The sequence below is a fragment of the Canis lupus genome, chromosome 4 (genome assembly GCF_003254725.2).
Source record: "Canis lupus dingo isolate Sandy chromosome 4, ASM325472v2, whole genome shotgun sequence".
In the NCBI taxonomy this organism is placed as follows: Eukaryota; Metazoa; Chordata; class Mammalia; order Carnivora; family Canidae; genus Canis; species Canis lupus.
Window position 1 is genome coordinate 83662140 of NC_064246.1, and position 20937 is coordinate 83683076.

A 20937-nucleotide genomic window follows, 5' to 3' on the forward strand; every position below is an offset into this window, starting at 1 on the left:
AGAAACTAGAAAAAATATATTTGAAATTTTGATGGCTGAGAAACTTGTAAAATTAATGACATGCATTAAGTCACAGATCCAGAAACTTTAGGAAACACCAAGCTGGATGAATACTAAAAAAAAAAAAAAAGAAAAGAAAAAAAAAAGAGAGAGAGAGAGAGAGAGAGAGAGAGAGTCTAAGGCACACTCCCTGCTGAGCATGGATCTCACCCTGATTTGGGGCTCCATCTCAGGACCTTGAGATCATGACCTCACCAAAGCCAACAGTCAGACGCTTAATCGACTGAGCCACCCAGGTGCCCCAAGATAATTGCTTATTACCTTTGATGTGTGTGAAATCATCTGTCTAGATATTGGAGCAATTTTTTTTGTTTGTTTATGGGATCCATCCTGCTTCTTCAGGTTGTCACAACATAAGTAAGGTTGTGAAAAAAAAATAAAAACAAAACAAAACAAAACAAAAAACCTCATAAGCTCAGTCTATTCATGAGAAAAAAGATCATCATGCAAATCCTGATTGAGGGACACTGTGCAAAATATCTGATCTATGCTCCTCAAACCTGTTAGGTGACAAAAAACAATGAAAATCTGAGAAAGGTCACAGCCAGGAGGAACTTGGCTGACAGGATGACTGAGCATAACATGGTGTCTTGGAGCAGAAAAAGACAACAGGTAACAACTAAAGACATTTGAATAAAATGGGGACTTTGATTAATAATAATGTGTCAATATCGATCAGTTGGCTGTATCCGTAATAGTTAATAGTAACACGTATACCATATTGATGTAGAATGACAATTCAAGACATTGGGTGTGATACACGGAAACTCCCGCACCGTTTTGCTCATCATTCTGTAAATCTAAAATTGTTCTACAGTGAGAAGTTCATTTAAGCATAAAGTAAATGAGACTGTCCGGAAAAGAATGTGGAGCATTCCATCGGGTGTCATTCTTCGTAGGTTCCTTTGCATCACACAGGTGATGACTATGACTATGTGATGACTATGAGCCCACCTTGTAACGGTCCAGGTAAACACCATTTTCAGAAGAGTGTGTGGGTGGACCGCGGTGGGGAGTTAGTTGTAGAGGCAGGGCAGAGGCCTTGAGAAACACCAAGAGATGAAGAAGAGGGATGGCTGGGGAATAGAAGAGGCACTGCAAGGTGGGGATCACGGCCCCCTTCTGGTTCTCAAGACTCTGAAATGTGAGACGGAAATTCTCAGTTATTTAAGAAACATTCTTATTCCTGGCAACTCTTATAACAAATAGCAAATGGCTTGGTAGAGTAAGATGCTTAATTTGTATCCGTAACATTGACATTTTATTTTTCTTACAGACTCTTTCATGTAAATTGGTCTTCACGTAAATCGGTACAAATAAAAAATGGTGTGATTCTTAATATGCAACTAATTGCTGCTCCATTTAGAGCCAATGTGTAAAAGTTTGAAGGCAAATTCAATTTGTTAACTTAAAAACAGTTGGAAAAGTACTAACATCCAAGTAGAACAATTGGCAGGGTGTTGGGGGGGGGCGAATGCATGATATGTTGGTTCAAAAATTAACAAATTCAAATCTCGAATAAACATGCATTGATCTTAGTACAAATTTCTGTTTAAAATTCCAGCTTGTGCTGCAAAAATGATGTATCTGTTTCTAAGTCTTCCTATTAAAAGAATTCCAAGCCTGATATTATGCAGATTTGAAACTGTTTTGGAAAATAGATGCTCTCATAAATGGCAAGAGGCATAAATAATACAAATTTTTTTGGAGGGCGTATTTTTCACATGTACCCAAATCCTTCAAATCATGCATGCCTTTCGGTTCTGAAATCCAAATTATAAGAATTTAAATTAAGAAAATTGTTAGAAAAGTGAGATTGGGTCTATGTTTAAAAATTAAAAAAAAAAACACCCTCAGATCTATATATCCATTGGCTGTATTAATGATAGGGTGTACAGCCGTTCAGGTGAGGCATTATCATATGAATTCCAATAAAAAGATGGTATTTGTGAGTAGAGAAAAATCTGAACATCATGATGATGATGCCAGCTGGCAGCTGCTGAGCACTGACATGTCAAACGGTGGTTTTGCACGTAGGTAACATGTATGGGATCACACAATTCTCTCCACCTGCCCCCCACTCCCAAGTGAGCAAGTATTTTATAAAGAAGAAAACTGAGGCATGGGAAAATCAAATAACTTATCCAAGGACACAAAGCCAGGACTCGTGGCTGAGGACCTATCTCAAGCCATTTGACTTTGGATGCCAAGGTCTGAATCAGGATCCTAATAACCCCCTAGATGGACCAAGGATGCCCAAGATGACTCCATTTGTGTTTTAGAGAGAATCAGCAAATGCAACATGTGTCGCGAGGCCCAGGGAGCCATCTGTCATCAGAGCAGAAATGGCCATGGTGCATTGGCACATCCATAAAAAGAGATTTTCTAACTCTCCAGTCCGAGGAGAAACTTCTTTTACTCATTGATAATGAAGGCTCCTGAAGCCGACCGATGAGATCTATTTTATAAAGACAGAACAGGCAAGTTTTTGGTTCCAGTATATCATACATCACAGGATGAGCTTTGATTTTTGCAATATTTATTTTGTCTCTGGCTAAAAAAGAAAATTTCATCTTGTCCACGGGTTGTCTAGGAGCAGCATTTGATTGTTAGCTGAGCATCTGCCAGACACTTTCCTTCAACAAAGGAGGAGAAAAATGGACTTTTGAAGTGACTGTGTTATAGTGCAGTTAGCTGGGCTCTTAGAGAATTCTTTCGGGCTGCGTTTAAAGAAGTGTTTGGTTGGATAATAAGGACTTTCCCCTCTCTTGGCCACAAAAGCGCTTGGTAACTAGACTGATGCGTTTATAGGGGTCGATACTGAACCTTTTTCTTTTTTTCTTTTCTTTTCTTTTTTTTTTTTTTTTTTACTTTGTGAAAGTGTTTGGGCTTTTGTTTTTCCTCAAGCTTGCAAATTTTCACAGTTACATAAATTTTAACATGTTTTGCACTGCACGGTCAAAATGTAACTGAACGGAATACTGTGTAGGAAATTCCATTTCTAAGTGAAGCAGGACTTCAGTTGTTTTTCGCTATGTTAAAAAGATAAATAAAAAATAAATAAATAATTAAAAAAAAAACATCTCTCATAGGAATCGGTGGATTGAAACAATACCTTTTTGCTACATTTGAAGATTTTCTGGGTCAGGATCGCACCTGGGTGATCGCTGAGCTCTGTGTGGGGTAAACTAGAATTCTAAGCAGTGTTTCACTGACAGCGTGTCTGGTCATGGGAAGTCCAAGGTCATGGAGAGACATCGCACGGAAGCCCAGGGCCTTTGCAGGGCCCCACTCACCCGGGGCCCCGAGCTCCCATGCACCTGTCCTTCAGGTAGTCAGGCATTTCACAGGACCTCCGAGGGGTGCACACCTCCAAGACAGAAACTGCCAGATTTATTTATACTTTCAAGAGAGAGTGTGCGCATGGTGGTGGAGGGGAGTGGCGGCAAAGGGAGAGAGAGCGCCCAGACTCCCTGCTGAATGCAGAGCCCCTGGCAGGGCCTGATCTCATCTACCCTGAGATCAGGACCTGAACCAAAATCAAGAGTTGGATGCTTACCAAACTGTGCCACCTAGGCACCCCAATAATTTGTTTTTGAAAAATTATTATTGTTATTGTGAGAGTTGTTCTGGTTGATTTTAAAATGGTGCTGTTATTGTCCAGGGGTTAAAGACGTATAATAAAATTCATCAATGTGTACATTGAGGCGTAGAGTTTTGTAATTTTCACTAAAAAAATTACTTAAGATTACTCATTTTAAAAATGTCCTTATATTCTTACAGGCATGTAATCTGATTTTTGAGATTCTGTTTGTCCTGGGATTTACTTTGATGCAAGCAAGTGGTAGATTTAGAGTTTTTGTTTTTGTTTTTGTTTTTTTTGTCGATGAAATTGCTCTCAGGCTCACAATTATAGATGCAAACACCTATGCTTGTGTGCTCAGAATTTACTGTTTCACATCAATACAAAATACAGAACCATAAGTACTGCAGTAAATCTAATTAGTATGCTAAAAACTCGCATGCCATGATTAAGCCTTTCTTGACTAATGTTCTGTAATTGTAATTTATCAATTTATTTCAATTGTTTATCTTCTAAAATCATATTACTTTATAATTATCTTTTATTTTTATTTTTTATTTTATTTTTATTTTTTTAAGATTTTACTTATTTATTTGTGAGAGACAGAGAGAGAGAGGCAGAGACATAAGCAGAGGGAGAAGCAGGCTCCATGCAGGGAGCCCGATGTGGGACTCGATCCGGGGACTCCAGGATCATGCCCTGGGCCAAAGGTAGCTGCTCAACCTCTGAGCCACCCAGGAGTCCCTATCTTTTATTTTTAAATTCTACTTTCCAATGCTTTACGTATATTGAGAGTGGCAGTTTTGGGGCACGTGGGTGGTTCAGTTGCTTATGTGTCTGTCTTGGGCTCAGGTTGTGATCCCAGGGTCTGGGGATCTAGCCCAGATCCGGCCTGGGCTCCCTGCTCAGCCAGGCGTGTGCCTGTCCCTCTCCTCCCCACACCTGCTCTCCCCTCTCTCTGTTATCTCTGTCTCTCATCTCTCTCTCAAATAAATAAATAAATAAAATCTTAAAAAATAATTAATAAAAAAAATAAGGGGCGCTTTTTCAGTACCAAAACACTTTGTTTATTGGTCTTTTTGATTTCTGATCTTAACTTGTATTAGAAAACAAGCGAGTAAGCAAGCGAGCTGCCTCTCAGGGCTAATGCTGAAGGCCAAATGTCTGTAAAGTGGTTAGTGGGATCCAATTTGCTTGAAATTATTACCAGCTTTATATTCATATAATATTTTCACTCAGCTTGGGCCCTGTCGAAAATCAATATTGCAATGAAATCTATTCTTCGCTACGGTTACTCATCGAAATCCTTCTCATTCTGGGCAAGCTGAGTTCAGGTGGTTCAAGACACCCGAAAAGATCTGATTAAATGAAACAACAAATGATGGATGTAAAATGGAGATTGCTATTTCGGATGGCAGGGATTCACGGGATTGATACAAACATCAGTAGACCACAAACGTGTTTATTTCAAAAGTTGAACATTTAATTCTAGAAGCCTTTCAGAAATTACTTTTTTTCCTCCAGAGCTTGGACTAATACTCACATTTTAAAAAGTTAAAATGTGAGTATTAACTTAACACTGTTTTACTCAGGGGGTCCAGTTATTTACCTGTGGATCAATGCCAATGCCATCCCAAATAAATAATGTCGACTGTCTGATTCATTCCCCATGATACTTGAAGTGCAATGCCGTATTTGGGTTGGAAGCTCATAAATCTTTGAGGTTGGGTGTAGAGATTCCTAAGTACACTTTGTTCTGATAGCATTAAAGATGAGATTTGAGGCTCTCCGACTACAGCACTATAGTTTCTCTGTAGATGATACTATTGCAAATGACAGCCTACAAGTAACCTAATCAATAATTTAAGTGTTCTACCCTGGACCAAAATATCCACAAGGAAGGAATTCCTAAAATAATACATTTGATGTTTGGATAAAAGAGATTTGGTGTTTCAGAGTTGTGGTTCATCCACATTGAAGTGCTGTATTTGCAAACTCTCCCACATTCATTAATGATTTAAAAACATCTACTGTCTTTCAGCAATATGTTTTTCCATTATTTATTTCCGCCAAGGTGGGGATAATTAATTTCACTTTTTTTTTTCATTCCAGGTTGTGATTGAACAAATATATTTTATGGCATGTAACCGCATATCATTGTTTTGGCATATTATAAATTTCTCTCACCTGACAGGAGTCTTGAAATTGTGGCCCTACAGTTCATCGTTAACTATTTTCCTTCAATATATTTGTAACTTATCAACTAGCATTTGACCAACCTCATCTACTTTTTAATTTAGTTTCAAGTGAATTATTAACCTAGAATTACGAATCATGAAGTTCTAAGGGAAGAATAAATAAAATTTTAAATAAAAGCATATGTGTTAATTTCCATTAGAAAAGAAAGAAAAAACACTGTTTTATAATAATTTTGAGCTTACCCTTCTGATGGAGTATTAGCAACTTTGAGGTGATCAGTGTCACCTTTTATTTAAATTAAAAATATTAATATGGTTTCCTTAAGACCATTTTATAAAATCATGGCAAAAAGAAAGCCAATTGCATGAGATCATCAGAAATTTAACTGCACTTAATTTTTGCAATTCATGTAAGTTTTTCGGCTTAACTCCTTTGTTTTTTCTGTTTTTGTTTTTATTTTCTTCTAAGACTAAAAGTAGTGGTGTGCCATATTAGTCAAGGAAAACTTAGAACAAGTTAACCCTTTTGTAACAGTAGGAGCATCATTTAATCAATTGTGACATAGGCAAGAATGATTCACATTGTGGAAAAGATTAAACTTAATAATGCTTTTGCCCATTTGCAAAGATATGAGTGTGTTTATGCTTTAGAAAAATACAATCCTAATTTGTTTAGAAAGTTTTTGTTGATTTATGGTTCAATGCAATGGAGCAAGTGTTACCGATAAACACATAAGTATGTTTGGAAATGAATCAGAAGGGTGGAGAACAAGTGCGTTTTTGAAGTCGCTTTTTAATATAGTGGCTAACATTTTTCATTTTCAAATATTTTTAGTAAAATGTAACCTTCATGTAGGGAGAAGCACTTGGCGTAAATATACTAGGCAGCTAATTTTGATAAATTGAACACCCCTATGTAATGAACACTGACACTGAAATGCACAATACCTGTGCTTCAGTGTCACAATCAGCTTAATTAACCATGGGTAACAATTATCCTGACTTTCAATCTGCAGGATTCGTTGTGTTTGCTCTTGGGTGTGGTTTGCACGAATTTAGGAAGAAAATCTGTTTTCTTTTGCACAATATCTGCTGTGAGGTTCCTCCACATTGATGAATGCTATGTGCATCATTTATCATCTCACTGCTATAGCATAACCAGCGTACTGAGTATGGTGAGCTTGCGCATATATTCTCTAGCTACCTGGCTGCTGAAAAAAAAAATGCACTGGAGACTATTTTCATTTCTTCTTGCTTTTTAAGAATCATACTTTCTTCTGGACAAACTTCTTTTGTGGGAAGATTTAAAAAAAAACATTAAATTTCTTGAATAGGTATCAGATTATTTAAATTATTTATTTCTCCTATTTATTTAGCTTTTGTCTATCCATTTCATCTAACATGTGAAATTTATTGCCATAAGGTGTTCATGTTATTTCTTTACTATCTTTTTAATGTTGGAAGAATCTATTAGGGATATCGCCTCTCTCATTCTTATTTTTTTTTCTTTAATTTATGGTTTTTCAACTCTTTTTTTTTTCTTTTTCTTAGTCTGTCTAGAAAGTTATCTTTTTTTTTGCTGTTGTTGTTGTTGTTAAAATCTTCACAAAGAACCAGCTTATGGTTTTTCTATTGATTTTCTATTTTGTAGTTGTGTGATTTTTTTTTTCCCCAGAGACCTTTGTTCTTTCCTTTCTTCTTTTTACTTTGGGTTTCATTTGCTTTTCTGTTTTGGTTTATTATGGTGGAAACTAAGAAGCATTTCTTCTTTTCTACTATGAGCATTCAGTGCTGATAATATCTAAGCAGAACTATAGTTGCATATAGTTGAATTTGTATATGCTGGTTTTCATTTTCATTAAGCTCAAAATACGTTTTAGTTTCTCTTTTAATGTATTACTCGGTTTATGGGAGAGTTGGAATCTCATCATTTTTTCCCCAAATATCAGGGATTTCCCAGATATGTTTCTGGTACTTATTTCTAATGTAATTGTATGTGGTCAGGTAAAAACTATGTTGTTTGAATCTTCTAGCATTTTTTGAGGCTTACGATTTGACCCATATATAGTTGATCTTATAAATGCTCCATGTATATCTGGAAACAATGTGTATAATGCTCTTCTTTTTTGGAGTATATCTGGAAACAATGTGTATAATGCTCTTCTTTTTTGGAGTATTCTATAAAAGTCAATTAACTAAAGTCGATTCATAATGATGTTTAATTCTTTCATATATTTACATGTTTTCTATTTTATTGTTCTATAAAATATTGAGAAAGAGTGTTGAAATATTACACTATAATTGTGGATCTATTTCTCCTCGACATTCCGTCAATTTTGTTCATATGTTTTATTTTTATTTATATATTTATTTTTGATGTTGCATGGAGTTTTGGGGTTAGCTTTTCCTTTCTTTTTAAGAATTATTTTAATTCTTGTGTAGTTAACATACAGTGTTATATTATTTTTAAGTGTTAAAATACAGTGATTCAACAGTTCCATATAGTACTCAGTATTCATCATGATAAATCTACTCTTAATCTCCATCACCTATCTCACCCATCCATCACCCATGTCCCCTCTGGTAGCCATCTGTTTGTTTTCTACAGTTAAGTCTCTATTGGTTTGTCTCTTTTTTGTTATTGTTCTTGTTGCTGTTCATGTATTTTAAAGTTTTAATTATAAGGTGCATAAAGATTGCTATGTATTTTTGAGAAGTCAATCCCTTTTTTTCTTATAAATGACCATTTTTATCCCTGGTTATATTCTTTGTTATAAATCTGGTTTCTTTTCTGACATTAGCAGTTTTATTTTGATTATTATAAACATTTTGTACCTTTTATTTTTACATACTGTCTGTCTTTATATTTAATGTGGGCTTTTTGTAGGTAGCATATAGTTGGGTTTTGCTTTTATCCAATGTGAAAATCTATATTATTTGTGATGTTTAGGCCTTTTATATTTAAGGTGATTATTGATCTATTTAAAGTTATGTTTAAAATTTTAGGAAATAATATAAGGTAATGCAGAATTTGTTAAGAACGTTTAGAACTAAAAATTAAGAAGGAAACAGTTAAATGTTGTTGAAAGATTTGAAAAGCCATTTCAAATTATTTCAAATGATGAACCAAAAGAAAGCCTGAAAAGAAAACACAGAATTTAAGACAAAATAATGATGATAAAACACCAAAAGGAGCAAAGCATAATTTCTGACACGAACAGAAGATTAAACAGTTGATATAACCCCTTAGAACATTTGTATCCATAAGAACAGAGTCCTGAAATATAAAGTAACATAATACATGGAAAATTATCAAAATCTATATTTTAAATATTAATATATTCTAGTAACATAAAAACATATAATATTGAGTAATGCTATTAACAAGCTTGATTATATAGACCTAGGTATGATTTTGACATAAAAATAAATGAAATATTTGTTAAAAAGCATTCATTGGATGGTCATGCATATTGAAAAGCCTGTAGGCCATAAATTCCCAATAAATTTTGATAAAATATTTGAGAGTAATTTATAATTTGGATGTCCCATCTTCTGTAATACTTCAGTGCTGTTTGTTAAAAATAATGTCATTCGCCTTCATAACTGCAGTGTAACCATCTTCATAACTACACTATAACCATCATATTAGGAAATTAACTTTGACATATTACTATCATCTATTCCACCAACCACATTCAAATGTCTCCAATTGCACCAATAATGTTCTCCATATAAAAAATCCAATCAAGGATAATGAATTCCATTTATTTGTCATGTTTCCTCTGTGTTGCTCCTGTTTGAAAAAAAATCCCTAAGACTGTTTAATTTTTGTAACATGGCTTTATAAGTTATTGGCAAGTTTTGTTTTACCTGTTATTTGTCATAATATATTTCAAGTATGCTTTTTTTCAAGAATATCACTTCATCCTTTCAAGTGGTATACAACTTTGATTTGTTACATTAGTGCAGAACTAATTTTGATCACTTGATTTGGTTAAGTCAGACAAGTTTTTCCACTGTAAGGTAACTGCCTCTTTGTAACTAATAAGTGTTTGGGGGAGAGCTATTTTGAGATTATACAGTTTGCACTTTCAATGGAATTTCCACCCATGGTCTATACATCCATTGGTATTCTATGACAAAATTAATCATTTTTTACATTGAAATTGGAATTGGAGTCTATACATCCATTGGTATTCTATGACAAAATTAATCATTTTTTCATAATTGCTATATAGTGATTTTCTAATTCCAACTTTTTTACATTTATATATCCTCTCTTACTAAAAGAAAGAACATGTTTTTCCTTGACATATATACATAAATATATATATTTATTTGTCACTACAACTACTTATAACCGTCTTTCCATCTTTCTTAAGAAACTTTGATTCCTTTATGGAAGAATGGAATTAGTATCCAAATTCTCAGTTTTTGTCATGCTCCCAGTTCTCATTTTTTCAAAAGACATCACTAGGACACGCACACACGCATGTGCACACACACAGATTTACATTATGTGTTTTTCCTATATCTATCTATCTATCTATCTATCTATCTATCTATCTATCTATCATTTGGCTATCTATTGAAAACCATGAGTTTACACTTGTATCTCCAATTCCAATTTCAATTCTATCTTCCTCCCTTCTCACTTTTGGGTTCCCCTACTGTGGAGTACTATAGTGACACTCATTGTTCCCCCAAAGTAATATGTTTCACAAATAACTACTCCATTTATTTCCAAAAGCTTGAGCTTTTTATCCTCCTAAAGTGGGTTAGTCATCTAAATAAAATTCACTTAATTTGAAATTTCTTTGCAGTGATTCTAGCTCACTTTTGGTATCTAACATCATTCAACTTAATATTTTAGTCAAGACTTACTTTTTGATCCTCCAGTTCCATATGTATTTGCTACTTAAATAGTAAAAAATCTTACTCTATATTATTCTTTAAAAAAAGATGAGGGATGCCCAGGTGGCTCAGTTGGTTAAGCATTTGTCTTCAGCTCAGGTCATGATCTCAGGGTCCTGGGATCCAGTCCTTCACTGGGCTCCATGCTCAACAAGGAGTCTGCTTCTCCCTCTTCCTCTGCCTCTCCTCTCTGCTCTTTCTCTCTCTCTCTCTCTCTCTCTCAAATAAGTAAATAAAATCTTTAACAAGAAAATGGAGGTAAAATATCAGAAAAATTTCAATACAATTGTTCCATGGTTTAATATATTTCAAAGGATGGTGATCTGAACCTGTAAATATTCTTAACCACATTAATAGAATAACATCATATTATTAATAATTGTTTTTACCTTTATTATTCTTACTGTATGATATCATTTTAGACTACTCCATGATTTGGATTCAAATTGGGTCTGTGTTACAATTTAAAACATCTCACACTAAATTGATAAGGGAAGCAGAGCTAATAGTTCTTTTTTACCTGAATAAAAGATGTAGAATACTAACCATGCAACACACTAAATAATATGCCATTTATATGCGTAATGTGTGCAGAAAAGCCCACAGTTGATTATGTTAATATTGCCCTAAATCAATAAATGTGGAGGAAAATAGAAAAAAAAAACTATTTCCAATTCTAAATAGAAGTAACAAAATACCATAAAACAACTTTTATTCATTTTATCACTTTTTAAATAATTTATTATTTTCCTAAGCTTTTAAAAAATACTTATCACTCCCTTAATATATGTTACTCTATTTTTCAAACTCTCATTGAAGGAATTATGTTTTTTTTGTCATATTATTTTTAAAAGATTTAATTAATTTGTTCATGAGAGACACAGAGAGAAAGGCAGAGATATCAGGAGAGAGAGAAGCAGGCTCCCCAGGGGGAGCCTAGTGCGGGCCTTGATCCTAAGACCCCGGGATCATAATCTGAACCAAAGGCAGACATTAAACCACTGGCTGAGCCACCCAGTTTCCCCGTTTTTTTGTCATACTCTTTAAAAAAATTAACCTGTGAAAAAATATCTTTAGAAGAGACATCTGAGGCAAATCACAGTAAGACATACATGCTTTCATTTTTTAAAAAAATTAAAAAAAAAAAAAACCTCTGGTGCCTTATTCTGGCATTATCTATCTATCTATCTACCTATTTATTTACGCGTCCTCATTATCTATATTAGCTTCACCGATGTCATTTTGTACTACTGTGATTTCAACAACTTACTCCTTCAGAATTTCACAAAATAAAATGTGCAATTTATTTTAGATGAAATAAAATTAAGATTATCAAATATTAGAAGCTGTGTGGATGAAATGCCAATTCAGGAGTTTTGCATAGAAATTTCCTAGTTCACGTAGTCCTTTCTTGCAGGTAATCTTTTTAAAAAAATAAATATATTTACTTATCTCGAGGAGGGTGGCTTGAGTGGGGGAAGGGGCAGAAAGAGAGGGAGGGAGAGAATACTCAAGTAGACTCTTCGCTGAGAGCTGGATGTGGGGCTCTATCTCAAGACCCTGAGATCATGACATGAGCTGAAATCAAGAGTTGGCTGCCCAACCCAATGAGCCACCCAGGTGCCTCATGCAGATAATCTGAGTGAGTCTTCCCTCTACAAAGTGACGGAGGTACCTAGGTTCCTTCTATTCTATTGTTCTGCTGTTCACTGGGCCCACAGCATCCAACTAATGGTAGGTGAAAGTGATAGTGCAGTTGTCCTGCTTCAGCAAACTGATCTGAAAATGACATGCATTTCTCTCCATTCTAAAATAAAGAGAATGAGTCATGTGGTTGTACCTAGATTCAAGGAATTCTAAGAAATGTAGGCCTTAGTGAGTGGCCACTCATCAACAACTACATGCTATGGACGGGAAATCACAAATCTTAGTTGAATAACCATCTTTATCTGAAACATTCAGATTATCAACTCTAATAGCTAAAAACTGTGCCTCAAAACATTATTTTCTGCAATATTAAAGAACTAGGATACGGTAGTATTGTGATTGAAAATTTAAACTCTCTTCGCTCCACATCATACCCCCAAATGCTTGTGTTTAAGCTCCTCACCCTCTATGACTAGGTCACATAACTATTATTAACATGTGCAAAGGAAAATATGGGCAATATTTATAAATTGCTGCTTATAAAAATTTTAAATGTTCACTTTTTTTTCACAGGCTGAATTCTCTAAGGAACGAAATCTGTAGCAAATGGATTTTAATTTTATACTTAGGAGTACAGAGACAAGGGGCCTACATCACCTCACTCAAGGATGGAAACTAGTTGCCATCAGAACTGGAGGATTGGAGCTCTCAGTTCCAGTCTCCTGACCTAGCAGGAAAGAGGGGCTCTGGATTGAATCCATCACCAACGGCCAATGTTTTGATCAGTCATGCCTATGTAATGAAGTCTCATAAAAACCCAAAAGGACAGAAGGTGGAGAGTATCTGGGTTGTTGAACAAATGGATATGAGCATGGAAACGTGTAACCCTTTCCTGTACCCTGTCCTAAGCGTTTCTTCCCCCTGGCTGTTACTGAGTTACATCTTTTTATAATGAACTGGTGATTTAGTAAGTAAAATGTTCCTGTGAGTTTTGTGAGCCACTCTGACAAATTAATCCAACCAAGGAGAGGTCAATGGAACTTCTGATCTATAGGCAGTTGGTCAGAAGCACAAGTAACAACCTGGGCTTGGAAGTGATAATCTGAAGTGTGTGTGTGTGTGTGTGTGTGTGTGTGTGTGTGTGTGTGGCTGGGGGCACTCTTGTGGGACTCAGACCTTGACATGTGGAATCTGATGCTATATCCTGGTAGATATCAGAATTGAGTTGAATCCTAGGAACCAAGCTGGTATCAGAGAATTGCTTGGTGCAATCAGGAATCCACCCTCCTCCCCCACCAAATACATACATTGGAACAAGATATGGAAGTGGAATCATTCCAATGATGTTTTTCTTAAAAAAAAAAAAAAAAAGCATCATTTTTGCTAATGTTTGAACTCATGATATTTGAATAAAATATATAACCACAAATACTTCTTGTACATTCTTGAATCAACATATTCAAGTAAGTCCTATGTCTGGGATTGGAATGTTTTATTTAAGAATCCATAAAGAATTTTTGAATTTCCCTTATATTGTCAAATATATACAGCATACCACCTACACAACAACTGCTAATATTTCAGTTCTAGACAAAATTGCATTGCTTATTGTATTTAAAATAGTCTATTATGGTACAAGTCACATGGTTTAAAATAACTTACTATCACCACTTTGAGTTATTTGTTCTCTAGCAGACACTGTTAATAAAAAGCTTCCCATTACATGTTAAATAAAACGTTAGTAAGATTGACTTTTGGATAAAGGAGAGATGACCTAATTAAAATTCATAATAGACAATGTCAGTAACCTCTCTTACTTTCAATGATAAACTCTCCTTCAAGGATAATTTTGAGAAGCAGATATGCCTGGTTGGTATGAGCTGTTTTCTTCCCTTTAATTCCAATTAGAATGTAACATTGTTAAAGGCTATAGATAAGTTCAAGTGGAAATTGTACCTTTGCTGGAGTTGTTTGTGTAGCTAAAATGTCCAAAGGCTCAATCTGATCGGTGTAGCAATGGCCAGAGGAATGTAAACAATTACCTCCCAGATGCAAAAAAAGAAAAAAACAAAAAACAAAAACAACAGTGTAATGACAACCAAAGGGCCTTCTGGCTGTTACTATTCAAAATATTTCTGCTCTGAGTTACTGAACCTCCACGTGCCCCAGTCCATAGTCTGCAAAGCTTCCTGGTAAGCCTCACTGCCTATGTGATACGGACTATAAACCTCCAGGTTCAGGTGAACAAATCGTTAAGAGCTCCAAAGACATTCTCGATTTGCCATAAGTATGATTTAATGTAGAAAGAGTAAAAGGTTTTTTTCAATAATCTGCTGTGTCATTTAACCCAGAGGTGGCTGACACTCCATCAAACTCACGTCTGTGTACCACAGGGCCACCTACAGCAGACACCTGTGGCTCTCCGGGGGCTTTATTTCTGGCCAGGTGCACATGCATCACCTGCTCCATTCATGTTTGGAGTGTCATACAATTAAGGGCCTGAGTCATGTAGGAGCCACCAACCCATTGCAGAGAGAGTTGGCTTCCTTGCCCCCAAGAGGGTAACTCTGAGGCGTGTGCTACATCCGTCGGAGCTCGCTAGCATGACCATATCTCATTCACCAACAGCAATAATCTTTCATAAGGCAAGCTTCACTGGCTTTCTTCCTTCCTTATCCCCCTCTCTTCTCTTGCTACTGGATTCTTACCCAATAAACCAGTTGCACTCCAGTCATTGTCACAGACCCGGGCTAAGAAATGTAACTCCTTCGTAAGGGGTTCCCTGGGTTCTACTAATGCTATCTGTCTTCCAGGACTCATAATCTGACTGAACGTGAGATGTTCCTCTGCTCATTAAGTCCAAAATATGTTAGTTTTTTTCCTGTAGCATTTAGAACAAATCATTTAATTCTTGTGTGCAACATCTGAGGAACTAATTGACTTTCACTGGAGAGATATATTATAGAAAGAAGCTATCTTGAAACCTGAGATCCTATGTAGGATGATAAAATGGTCACACTGTTTGTGACATATATGAAATGAGACTGACTGAGGGAACAAAATATTACAGCATCTTTCTCATATTCAAACTATATGATCTTTGACTGACATGGAGGTTGACCTTTGCCTCCCCCCTCCCTCTCGCCACCACCATCACTCTACTTTCCCTTCTATTTTCGTCCTATTTGTGGAACAAAGCCTTGGTTATTTGATTTGATCAACAAGAAAAATTGAAGGTTATTTTTTTAAGAGTTTCTTCAACAGTAGGGGGAGCTTTTAGCTTACATGGAAGAGAATAGTATTTCTAATTGATTTTCTTGGTAGGGAAAATCAGAAAAATGAAACATTATGGTTCTTTCAAGATATGTTTTAGAAGAATTAGGCAGTCTCTGATTCCATTTTCATGAATGACACGGTAGCTTTCAATTTGTTACCCATTTAAGGAACACAATAGAAAAAGAAGTATTGCTTCTTACTGACCTTACTGATGTGATCTGGTCTTATTCTTGAATTACTAAATGTGGCTTATATCCTGGAGCAGTCAGAATATTCTAGAGCTCTTGGAATTATGTTACAATTGTCAGCTTTTTGTTTCCTAAGGAAATAGAGTTTAGGCAAATGATAGTGAAGGAAGCCTACCCTGACCCAATACATTATTCAATGAATGGATGGATGGATGGATGGATGGATGGAGGAGTAAAGAAAGTGTGAATTACCTTAGTCCTCAAAGAGTGAGGCCAATTATTATACACATACATACATTTTTATGCATTCTGAATTCAAAAACCTTCTGAATAAATAGTCAATTAACTGGAAGGAAAAGACAAATTCTTATAGCGAAGTTTTTCTTATTTCCAAGATGCTTCCCTGCAGAATGGGAATCTATATTGCTTTTTCTTTTCAGCTAAATAATTTATTGTCTCATTAACTACCTAGGTTTGAAATTGTGTATGAACATGAGTCACTAAAATCATACTCAATGACCTGATATTATAAAAATGCAGACTGGAGAGGGAGAAAAAGCTCCAGGGAATTTTTTCTTGCAGGAAACCATATTCTCTCCTTGACTATTTTTGTGATATGAATTACAGAATCCTTTGTTTAGAATTCCTCTGACACAGCATTCCTTTCTGTCACTATTTAAAGAGGCAGTGTGGCACAGTGACAGCACCACAGCTTTGCAGTTATAAAACCTAGGCTCACAAGGGAAGGATACTAACATATTGAATATAGACTATGTCTTAAACTCCTTCTTAGGTGTGTGCATTTATTATTCCGTTTAATCTGACCTTCTGAACATTATGATGCACCATAAATCATGGGTCCGAGCATGGTTTGGAAATAATCTCTGGGTTAGAATCCAGACTCTATCACTTCTAGAGTATGTAATCTTGAGAAAGTCACTTAACTTCTCTGTGTTTCAGTTGTAAAACTGCAAAAAAGAGAAAAATGGTGACGATGATAGTAACTACATTGCAGTGTTATTATGGGGATTAAATGTATTCTTTGTTTCTAAAATACTTACATTATTATTGGGCAAATAATGAGAACTACATAGTGTGGGTTTCTTTGGTCCACAATTTTAAAATTAAAAGATTATTAGAGTGATAATGGCAACTGTGTATATGGGATATTTTTCTCATGAGTGAATCATGCATTAGTGAGAATTTGCATCAGGATCTGTTTGAGTAGGTAGGGTATCCCTTGCTCTGATATTAGGAAATCATGAGGCAGTAAACTACACAATATTCTAAAGACATGAAGAGGCAAAATGAGAATTAAAGCTCAGTGCTTGTGACACGGAAGACAGTGAAAGTATATTTGCATGGAAGATGAATGGGTAAGTAAGTTAATAACATGTCTGAGTTCTGACTCTTTCCATTATATCAGGTTGCTTCTGGTTCAGGCAGTGTGTATATCAATTGAAGAAAAGCCTTTGATCTCCTTTGACAAGTCAGATGAGTGGTATCATCTATCCTGTCAACCACAACCCTATTACAGATCTCTTACATGACAAATGAGGTGGGTTATGAGAAAGTCCTTTAAAAATTGTGAAACACCGTTTTCAGTGTATGCTGTTATTTGGCAGGTGATATGGTGTGTGTCTTAAAACAAACCTGGATTTGAATCTTGCTAGGCTTGCGACTTTGATAATTACCTAACCTTTCTAAACTTCGGATAACTCAAGAGTAATGACTGTAACAGTTTCTAATTTGTACTGAAAACTGAATGAGGCAGATAGCATATGTGACGTAGCTTTCTTAATCCTCACTGGGGTGCTAATCAACACAGTGGGTGTTCAGTATCAGCCAGATGTTATGATCAAAATATTGTTGTTTGTAATCCTTATTGTTGCTTAGTAAGAGACATTGGTAGGCCGCATTTCTTTAGAGCAATAGCATGTGTCTGACATGCATGCTAAGATCTCCCTATCCTATGACCATGGCAGCCGTTGCTCACTCACTGTGATCTTCCTTTTCCTGCTCTGGTGGACAACAACTACTGACTGGAATGGTACATGGGATATAAGTTATTTGCCATCTTTCTCCCATAAGATTATTTTCATGGACTGTACTAAATATGGAAAATGAAGATAATGAATGATCCAAATGCAATTTTTTAGGCAAAAAGTAATCCAAGATGATGGCATGGAAAGTCTTAGTCCTCTTCCCATCCCCACCCCCCGAAGTACTAATGTAACAACAATCTACAGGCCAAAATAACTTTTGGAGAAATTCAGATTCCTATTAATAGGTCACAGTACCCTCAGGTAGCACAAAGTTGACTGTGAATAGTCTCACATAAGAGATAAAAAGAGTAATTTGATTTTACCTATTTCCCTATCACAAGCCCAAACAACTTTGTACTGAGAGAAATCAGCTTGCCTGTGACTTCTTCCTTGAGGAGAAAGAGTGGAGCTTGACTCCAATGCCCAAGGCTGTAGTTTCTGTTTTACCTTATCCAGACTGCTGACAGGACTGGCATAGTTTGTATGCCTGGGGGCAGCTAAGAACAAAAGAAAGTAAAGGACAGCTTGCTGCAGCTGGCATTGCTCTGGGAAACTGGGAAAAGGTATAGAACCTCAAGCTGCTCTCCCAAGAGAGGGAAAGGAATGGAGTATCCTCCAACATCCAACCTTGCGGTAAGTCAGAAAACAGATAGGGAAAGTAATTATAGATTCTTAAAAAAAAAAAAAATCTGTCTAGTTAGTATTCCACCGGCATAAGACCAGAGAGTACAAAGTGATGGCAATATTTATGTTACACAAAATAGATTTTAAGCCAAAAAATGTCACAAGGGAAAAAGAAGGTGACTTTATGACAAAAGTTCTAATTCATCAGATAAATATAACAATTATAAGTATATATGCACCCAACATTAGAGTACTCAAATACATGAAGTGAACATTGACAGAACTGAAAGAACTAATTGATAGGAATACAATAATAATAGAAGACTTCAGTACCACATGTTCAAGAATGGAGAAAATACGCAGACAGTAAATTAATAAGGAAACAGTAGACTTGAAAAATCCTATAGACCAACTGGAGCTATTGCAGAACATTCCACCCAGTAGCAGGGGAATACATTTTCATCTCACTTATGCATAGGATAGTCTCCAGAAGAGAGCACATATTAGGTCACAAAACTAGTCTTTACACATTTAAATAGACTGTAGTCATATCCTCTCAGGCCATAACGGAATGAAACTTGAAATAAGTAATAGTAGAAAAGCTGGAAAATGTATGAATATGTGGAAATTAAACAACACATTCTTGAACAATCAATGGGTAAAACCTGAAACCCAAAGAAATATTAGAAATATATTGAGACAAATGAAAACCAAACATGGCATACCAGAACTTAAAGGATGCAGCAAAAGCAGTACTAAGAGGAAAGATTATAGCAATAAATGTCTACATTTAAAAAGCAGCAATATCTCAAATAAACAACCTAACTTCACACCTTAAGGGACTAAAAAATAGGAAGGAAAAAAATCAAAATTAGCAAATGGAAGGAAATAAATATCAAAGGATAAATAAAATAGATAATAGATAATTTAAAGGATGCCTGGGTGGCTCAGCAGTTGAGTGTCTGACTTTGGCTCAGGGCGTGATCCTGGGGTCCTGGGATCAAATCCCACTGTCAGGCTCCCTTCATGGAGCCTGCTTCTCCCTCTGCCTGTGTCTCTGCCTCTCTCTCTCACTCTGTGTCTCTCATAAATAAATAAATAGAATCTTAAAAAAAAATAAAAAATATTTAAAAATCAATGAAATTAAGAGTTGGATATTTGAAAAGATGGACAAAATGACAAACCTGTAGCTAGACTAAACAAGAAAAAAAAGAGAAGACTCAGATATAAAAAATTAGAAATGAAGGAAGAAATATTACAACTGATTCTATAGAAAGAAAGGGATAAATTCCTAAAAATATACAACCTATTAATACTTAATTATGCAAAAATAGAAAATTGGAACAGACCTGTAATTAATAAAAATATTGAATCAGTGAACAAAAATGTCTCAAGAAAAACAACAATGAACAAATCCAACACCAGAGGATGTCACTATTTCTACCAAGATATTTTTTAATATTTTATTTATTTATTTACTCATGAGAGACACAGAGAGAGGCAGAGACACAGGCAGAGGGAGAAGCAGGCTCCATGCCAGGATCCCCATGTGGGACTCGATCCTGAGACCTGGGGATCACACCCTGGACAGAAGGCAGGTGCTCAACCACTGAGCCACCCAGGCATCTCTTTCTACCAAAATCTTAAAGAAGAATTAACACTAATTGTTCTCTCTTTTTCAAACTCTTGCAAAAAATTAAGAAGAGGGAACACTGTCAACCACATTTTATACAGACAACATTACTCAGATACCAAAGTCAGAAGAAGGCAGTATAAGAAAAGGAAATTACAGGTCCATATCCCAGATGAGCAATGATGCAAAAATCCTCAAAAAAAAAAAAAAATAGCAGTACATTAAATTCAGCAGCACATTAAAAGGATCAAACATGTGACCAAGTGGGATTTAACACTGGGATGCAAGAATATTTCAACATAAGAAAATCAATTAATGTGATACAACATATTAAAAATATAAAGTTTTAAAATCTCATGATCATCTCAATAAGATGCTGAAATAGCATTTGACAATATTCTACACACTGTCATGATAAAAACACTCCAAAACACAAAAAGATTAGAAAAAAATTACCTCAACATAATTAAATCCATATATGAAAAGTTCAGAGTCAATGTCATATTAAACAGTAAAAATTGAAACCTTTCCTCTAACATCAGGAACAAGAAAGGATGCCTTTCTTACTACTTATATTCAATATAGTTCTGGAAGTCCTGGATAGACCAAGGTAGGAAAAAGAAATAAAATTCACTCTAAACAGAGGGGATCCCTGGGTAGCTCAGTGGTTTAGTGCCTGCCTTCAGCTCAGGGTGTGATCCTGGAGTCCTGGGATCGAGTCCCACATTGGGCTCCTTGCATGGAGCCTGCTTCTCCCTCTGCCTGT

General features: G+C 35.6%; 2 long non-coding RNA genes across 2 annotated transcripts in view; one reads left to right on the top strand and one right to left on the bottom strand.

The window, feature by feature from the left end:
* LOC112652825 (uncharacterized) overlaps positions 1-20937 on the bottom strand; it is a 49262-nt gene that overhangs the window by 11388 nt on the left and 16937 nt on the right. The window contains exon 3 of the long non-coding RNA XR_003131747.3: positions 1015-1197. This is a non-coding gene — a long non-coding RNA (uncharacterized LOC112652825). The remainder of the gene's footprint in view (positions 1-1014; positions 1198-20937) is intronic.
* On the top strand, positions 1023-13393 carry LOC112652824 (uncharacterized). Its single transcript, XR_003131746.3, has 2 exons — positions 1023-1162; positions 12979-13393. It is a non-coding gene; the product is annotated as an uncharacterized LOC112652824 (long non-coding RNA).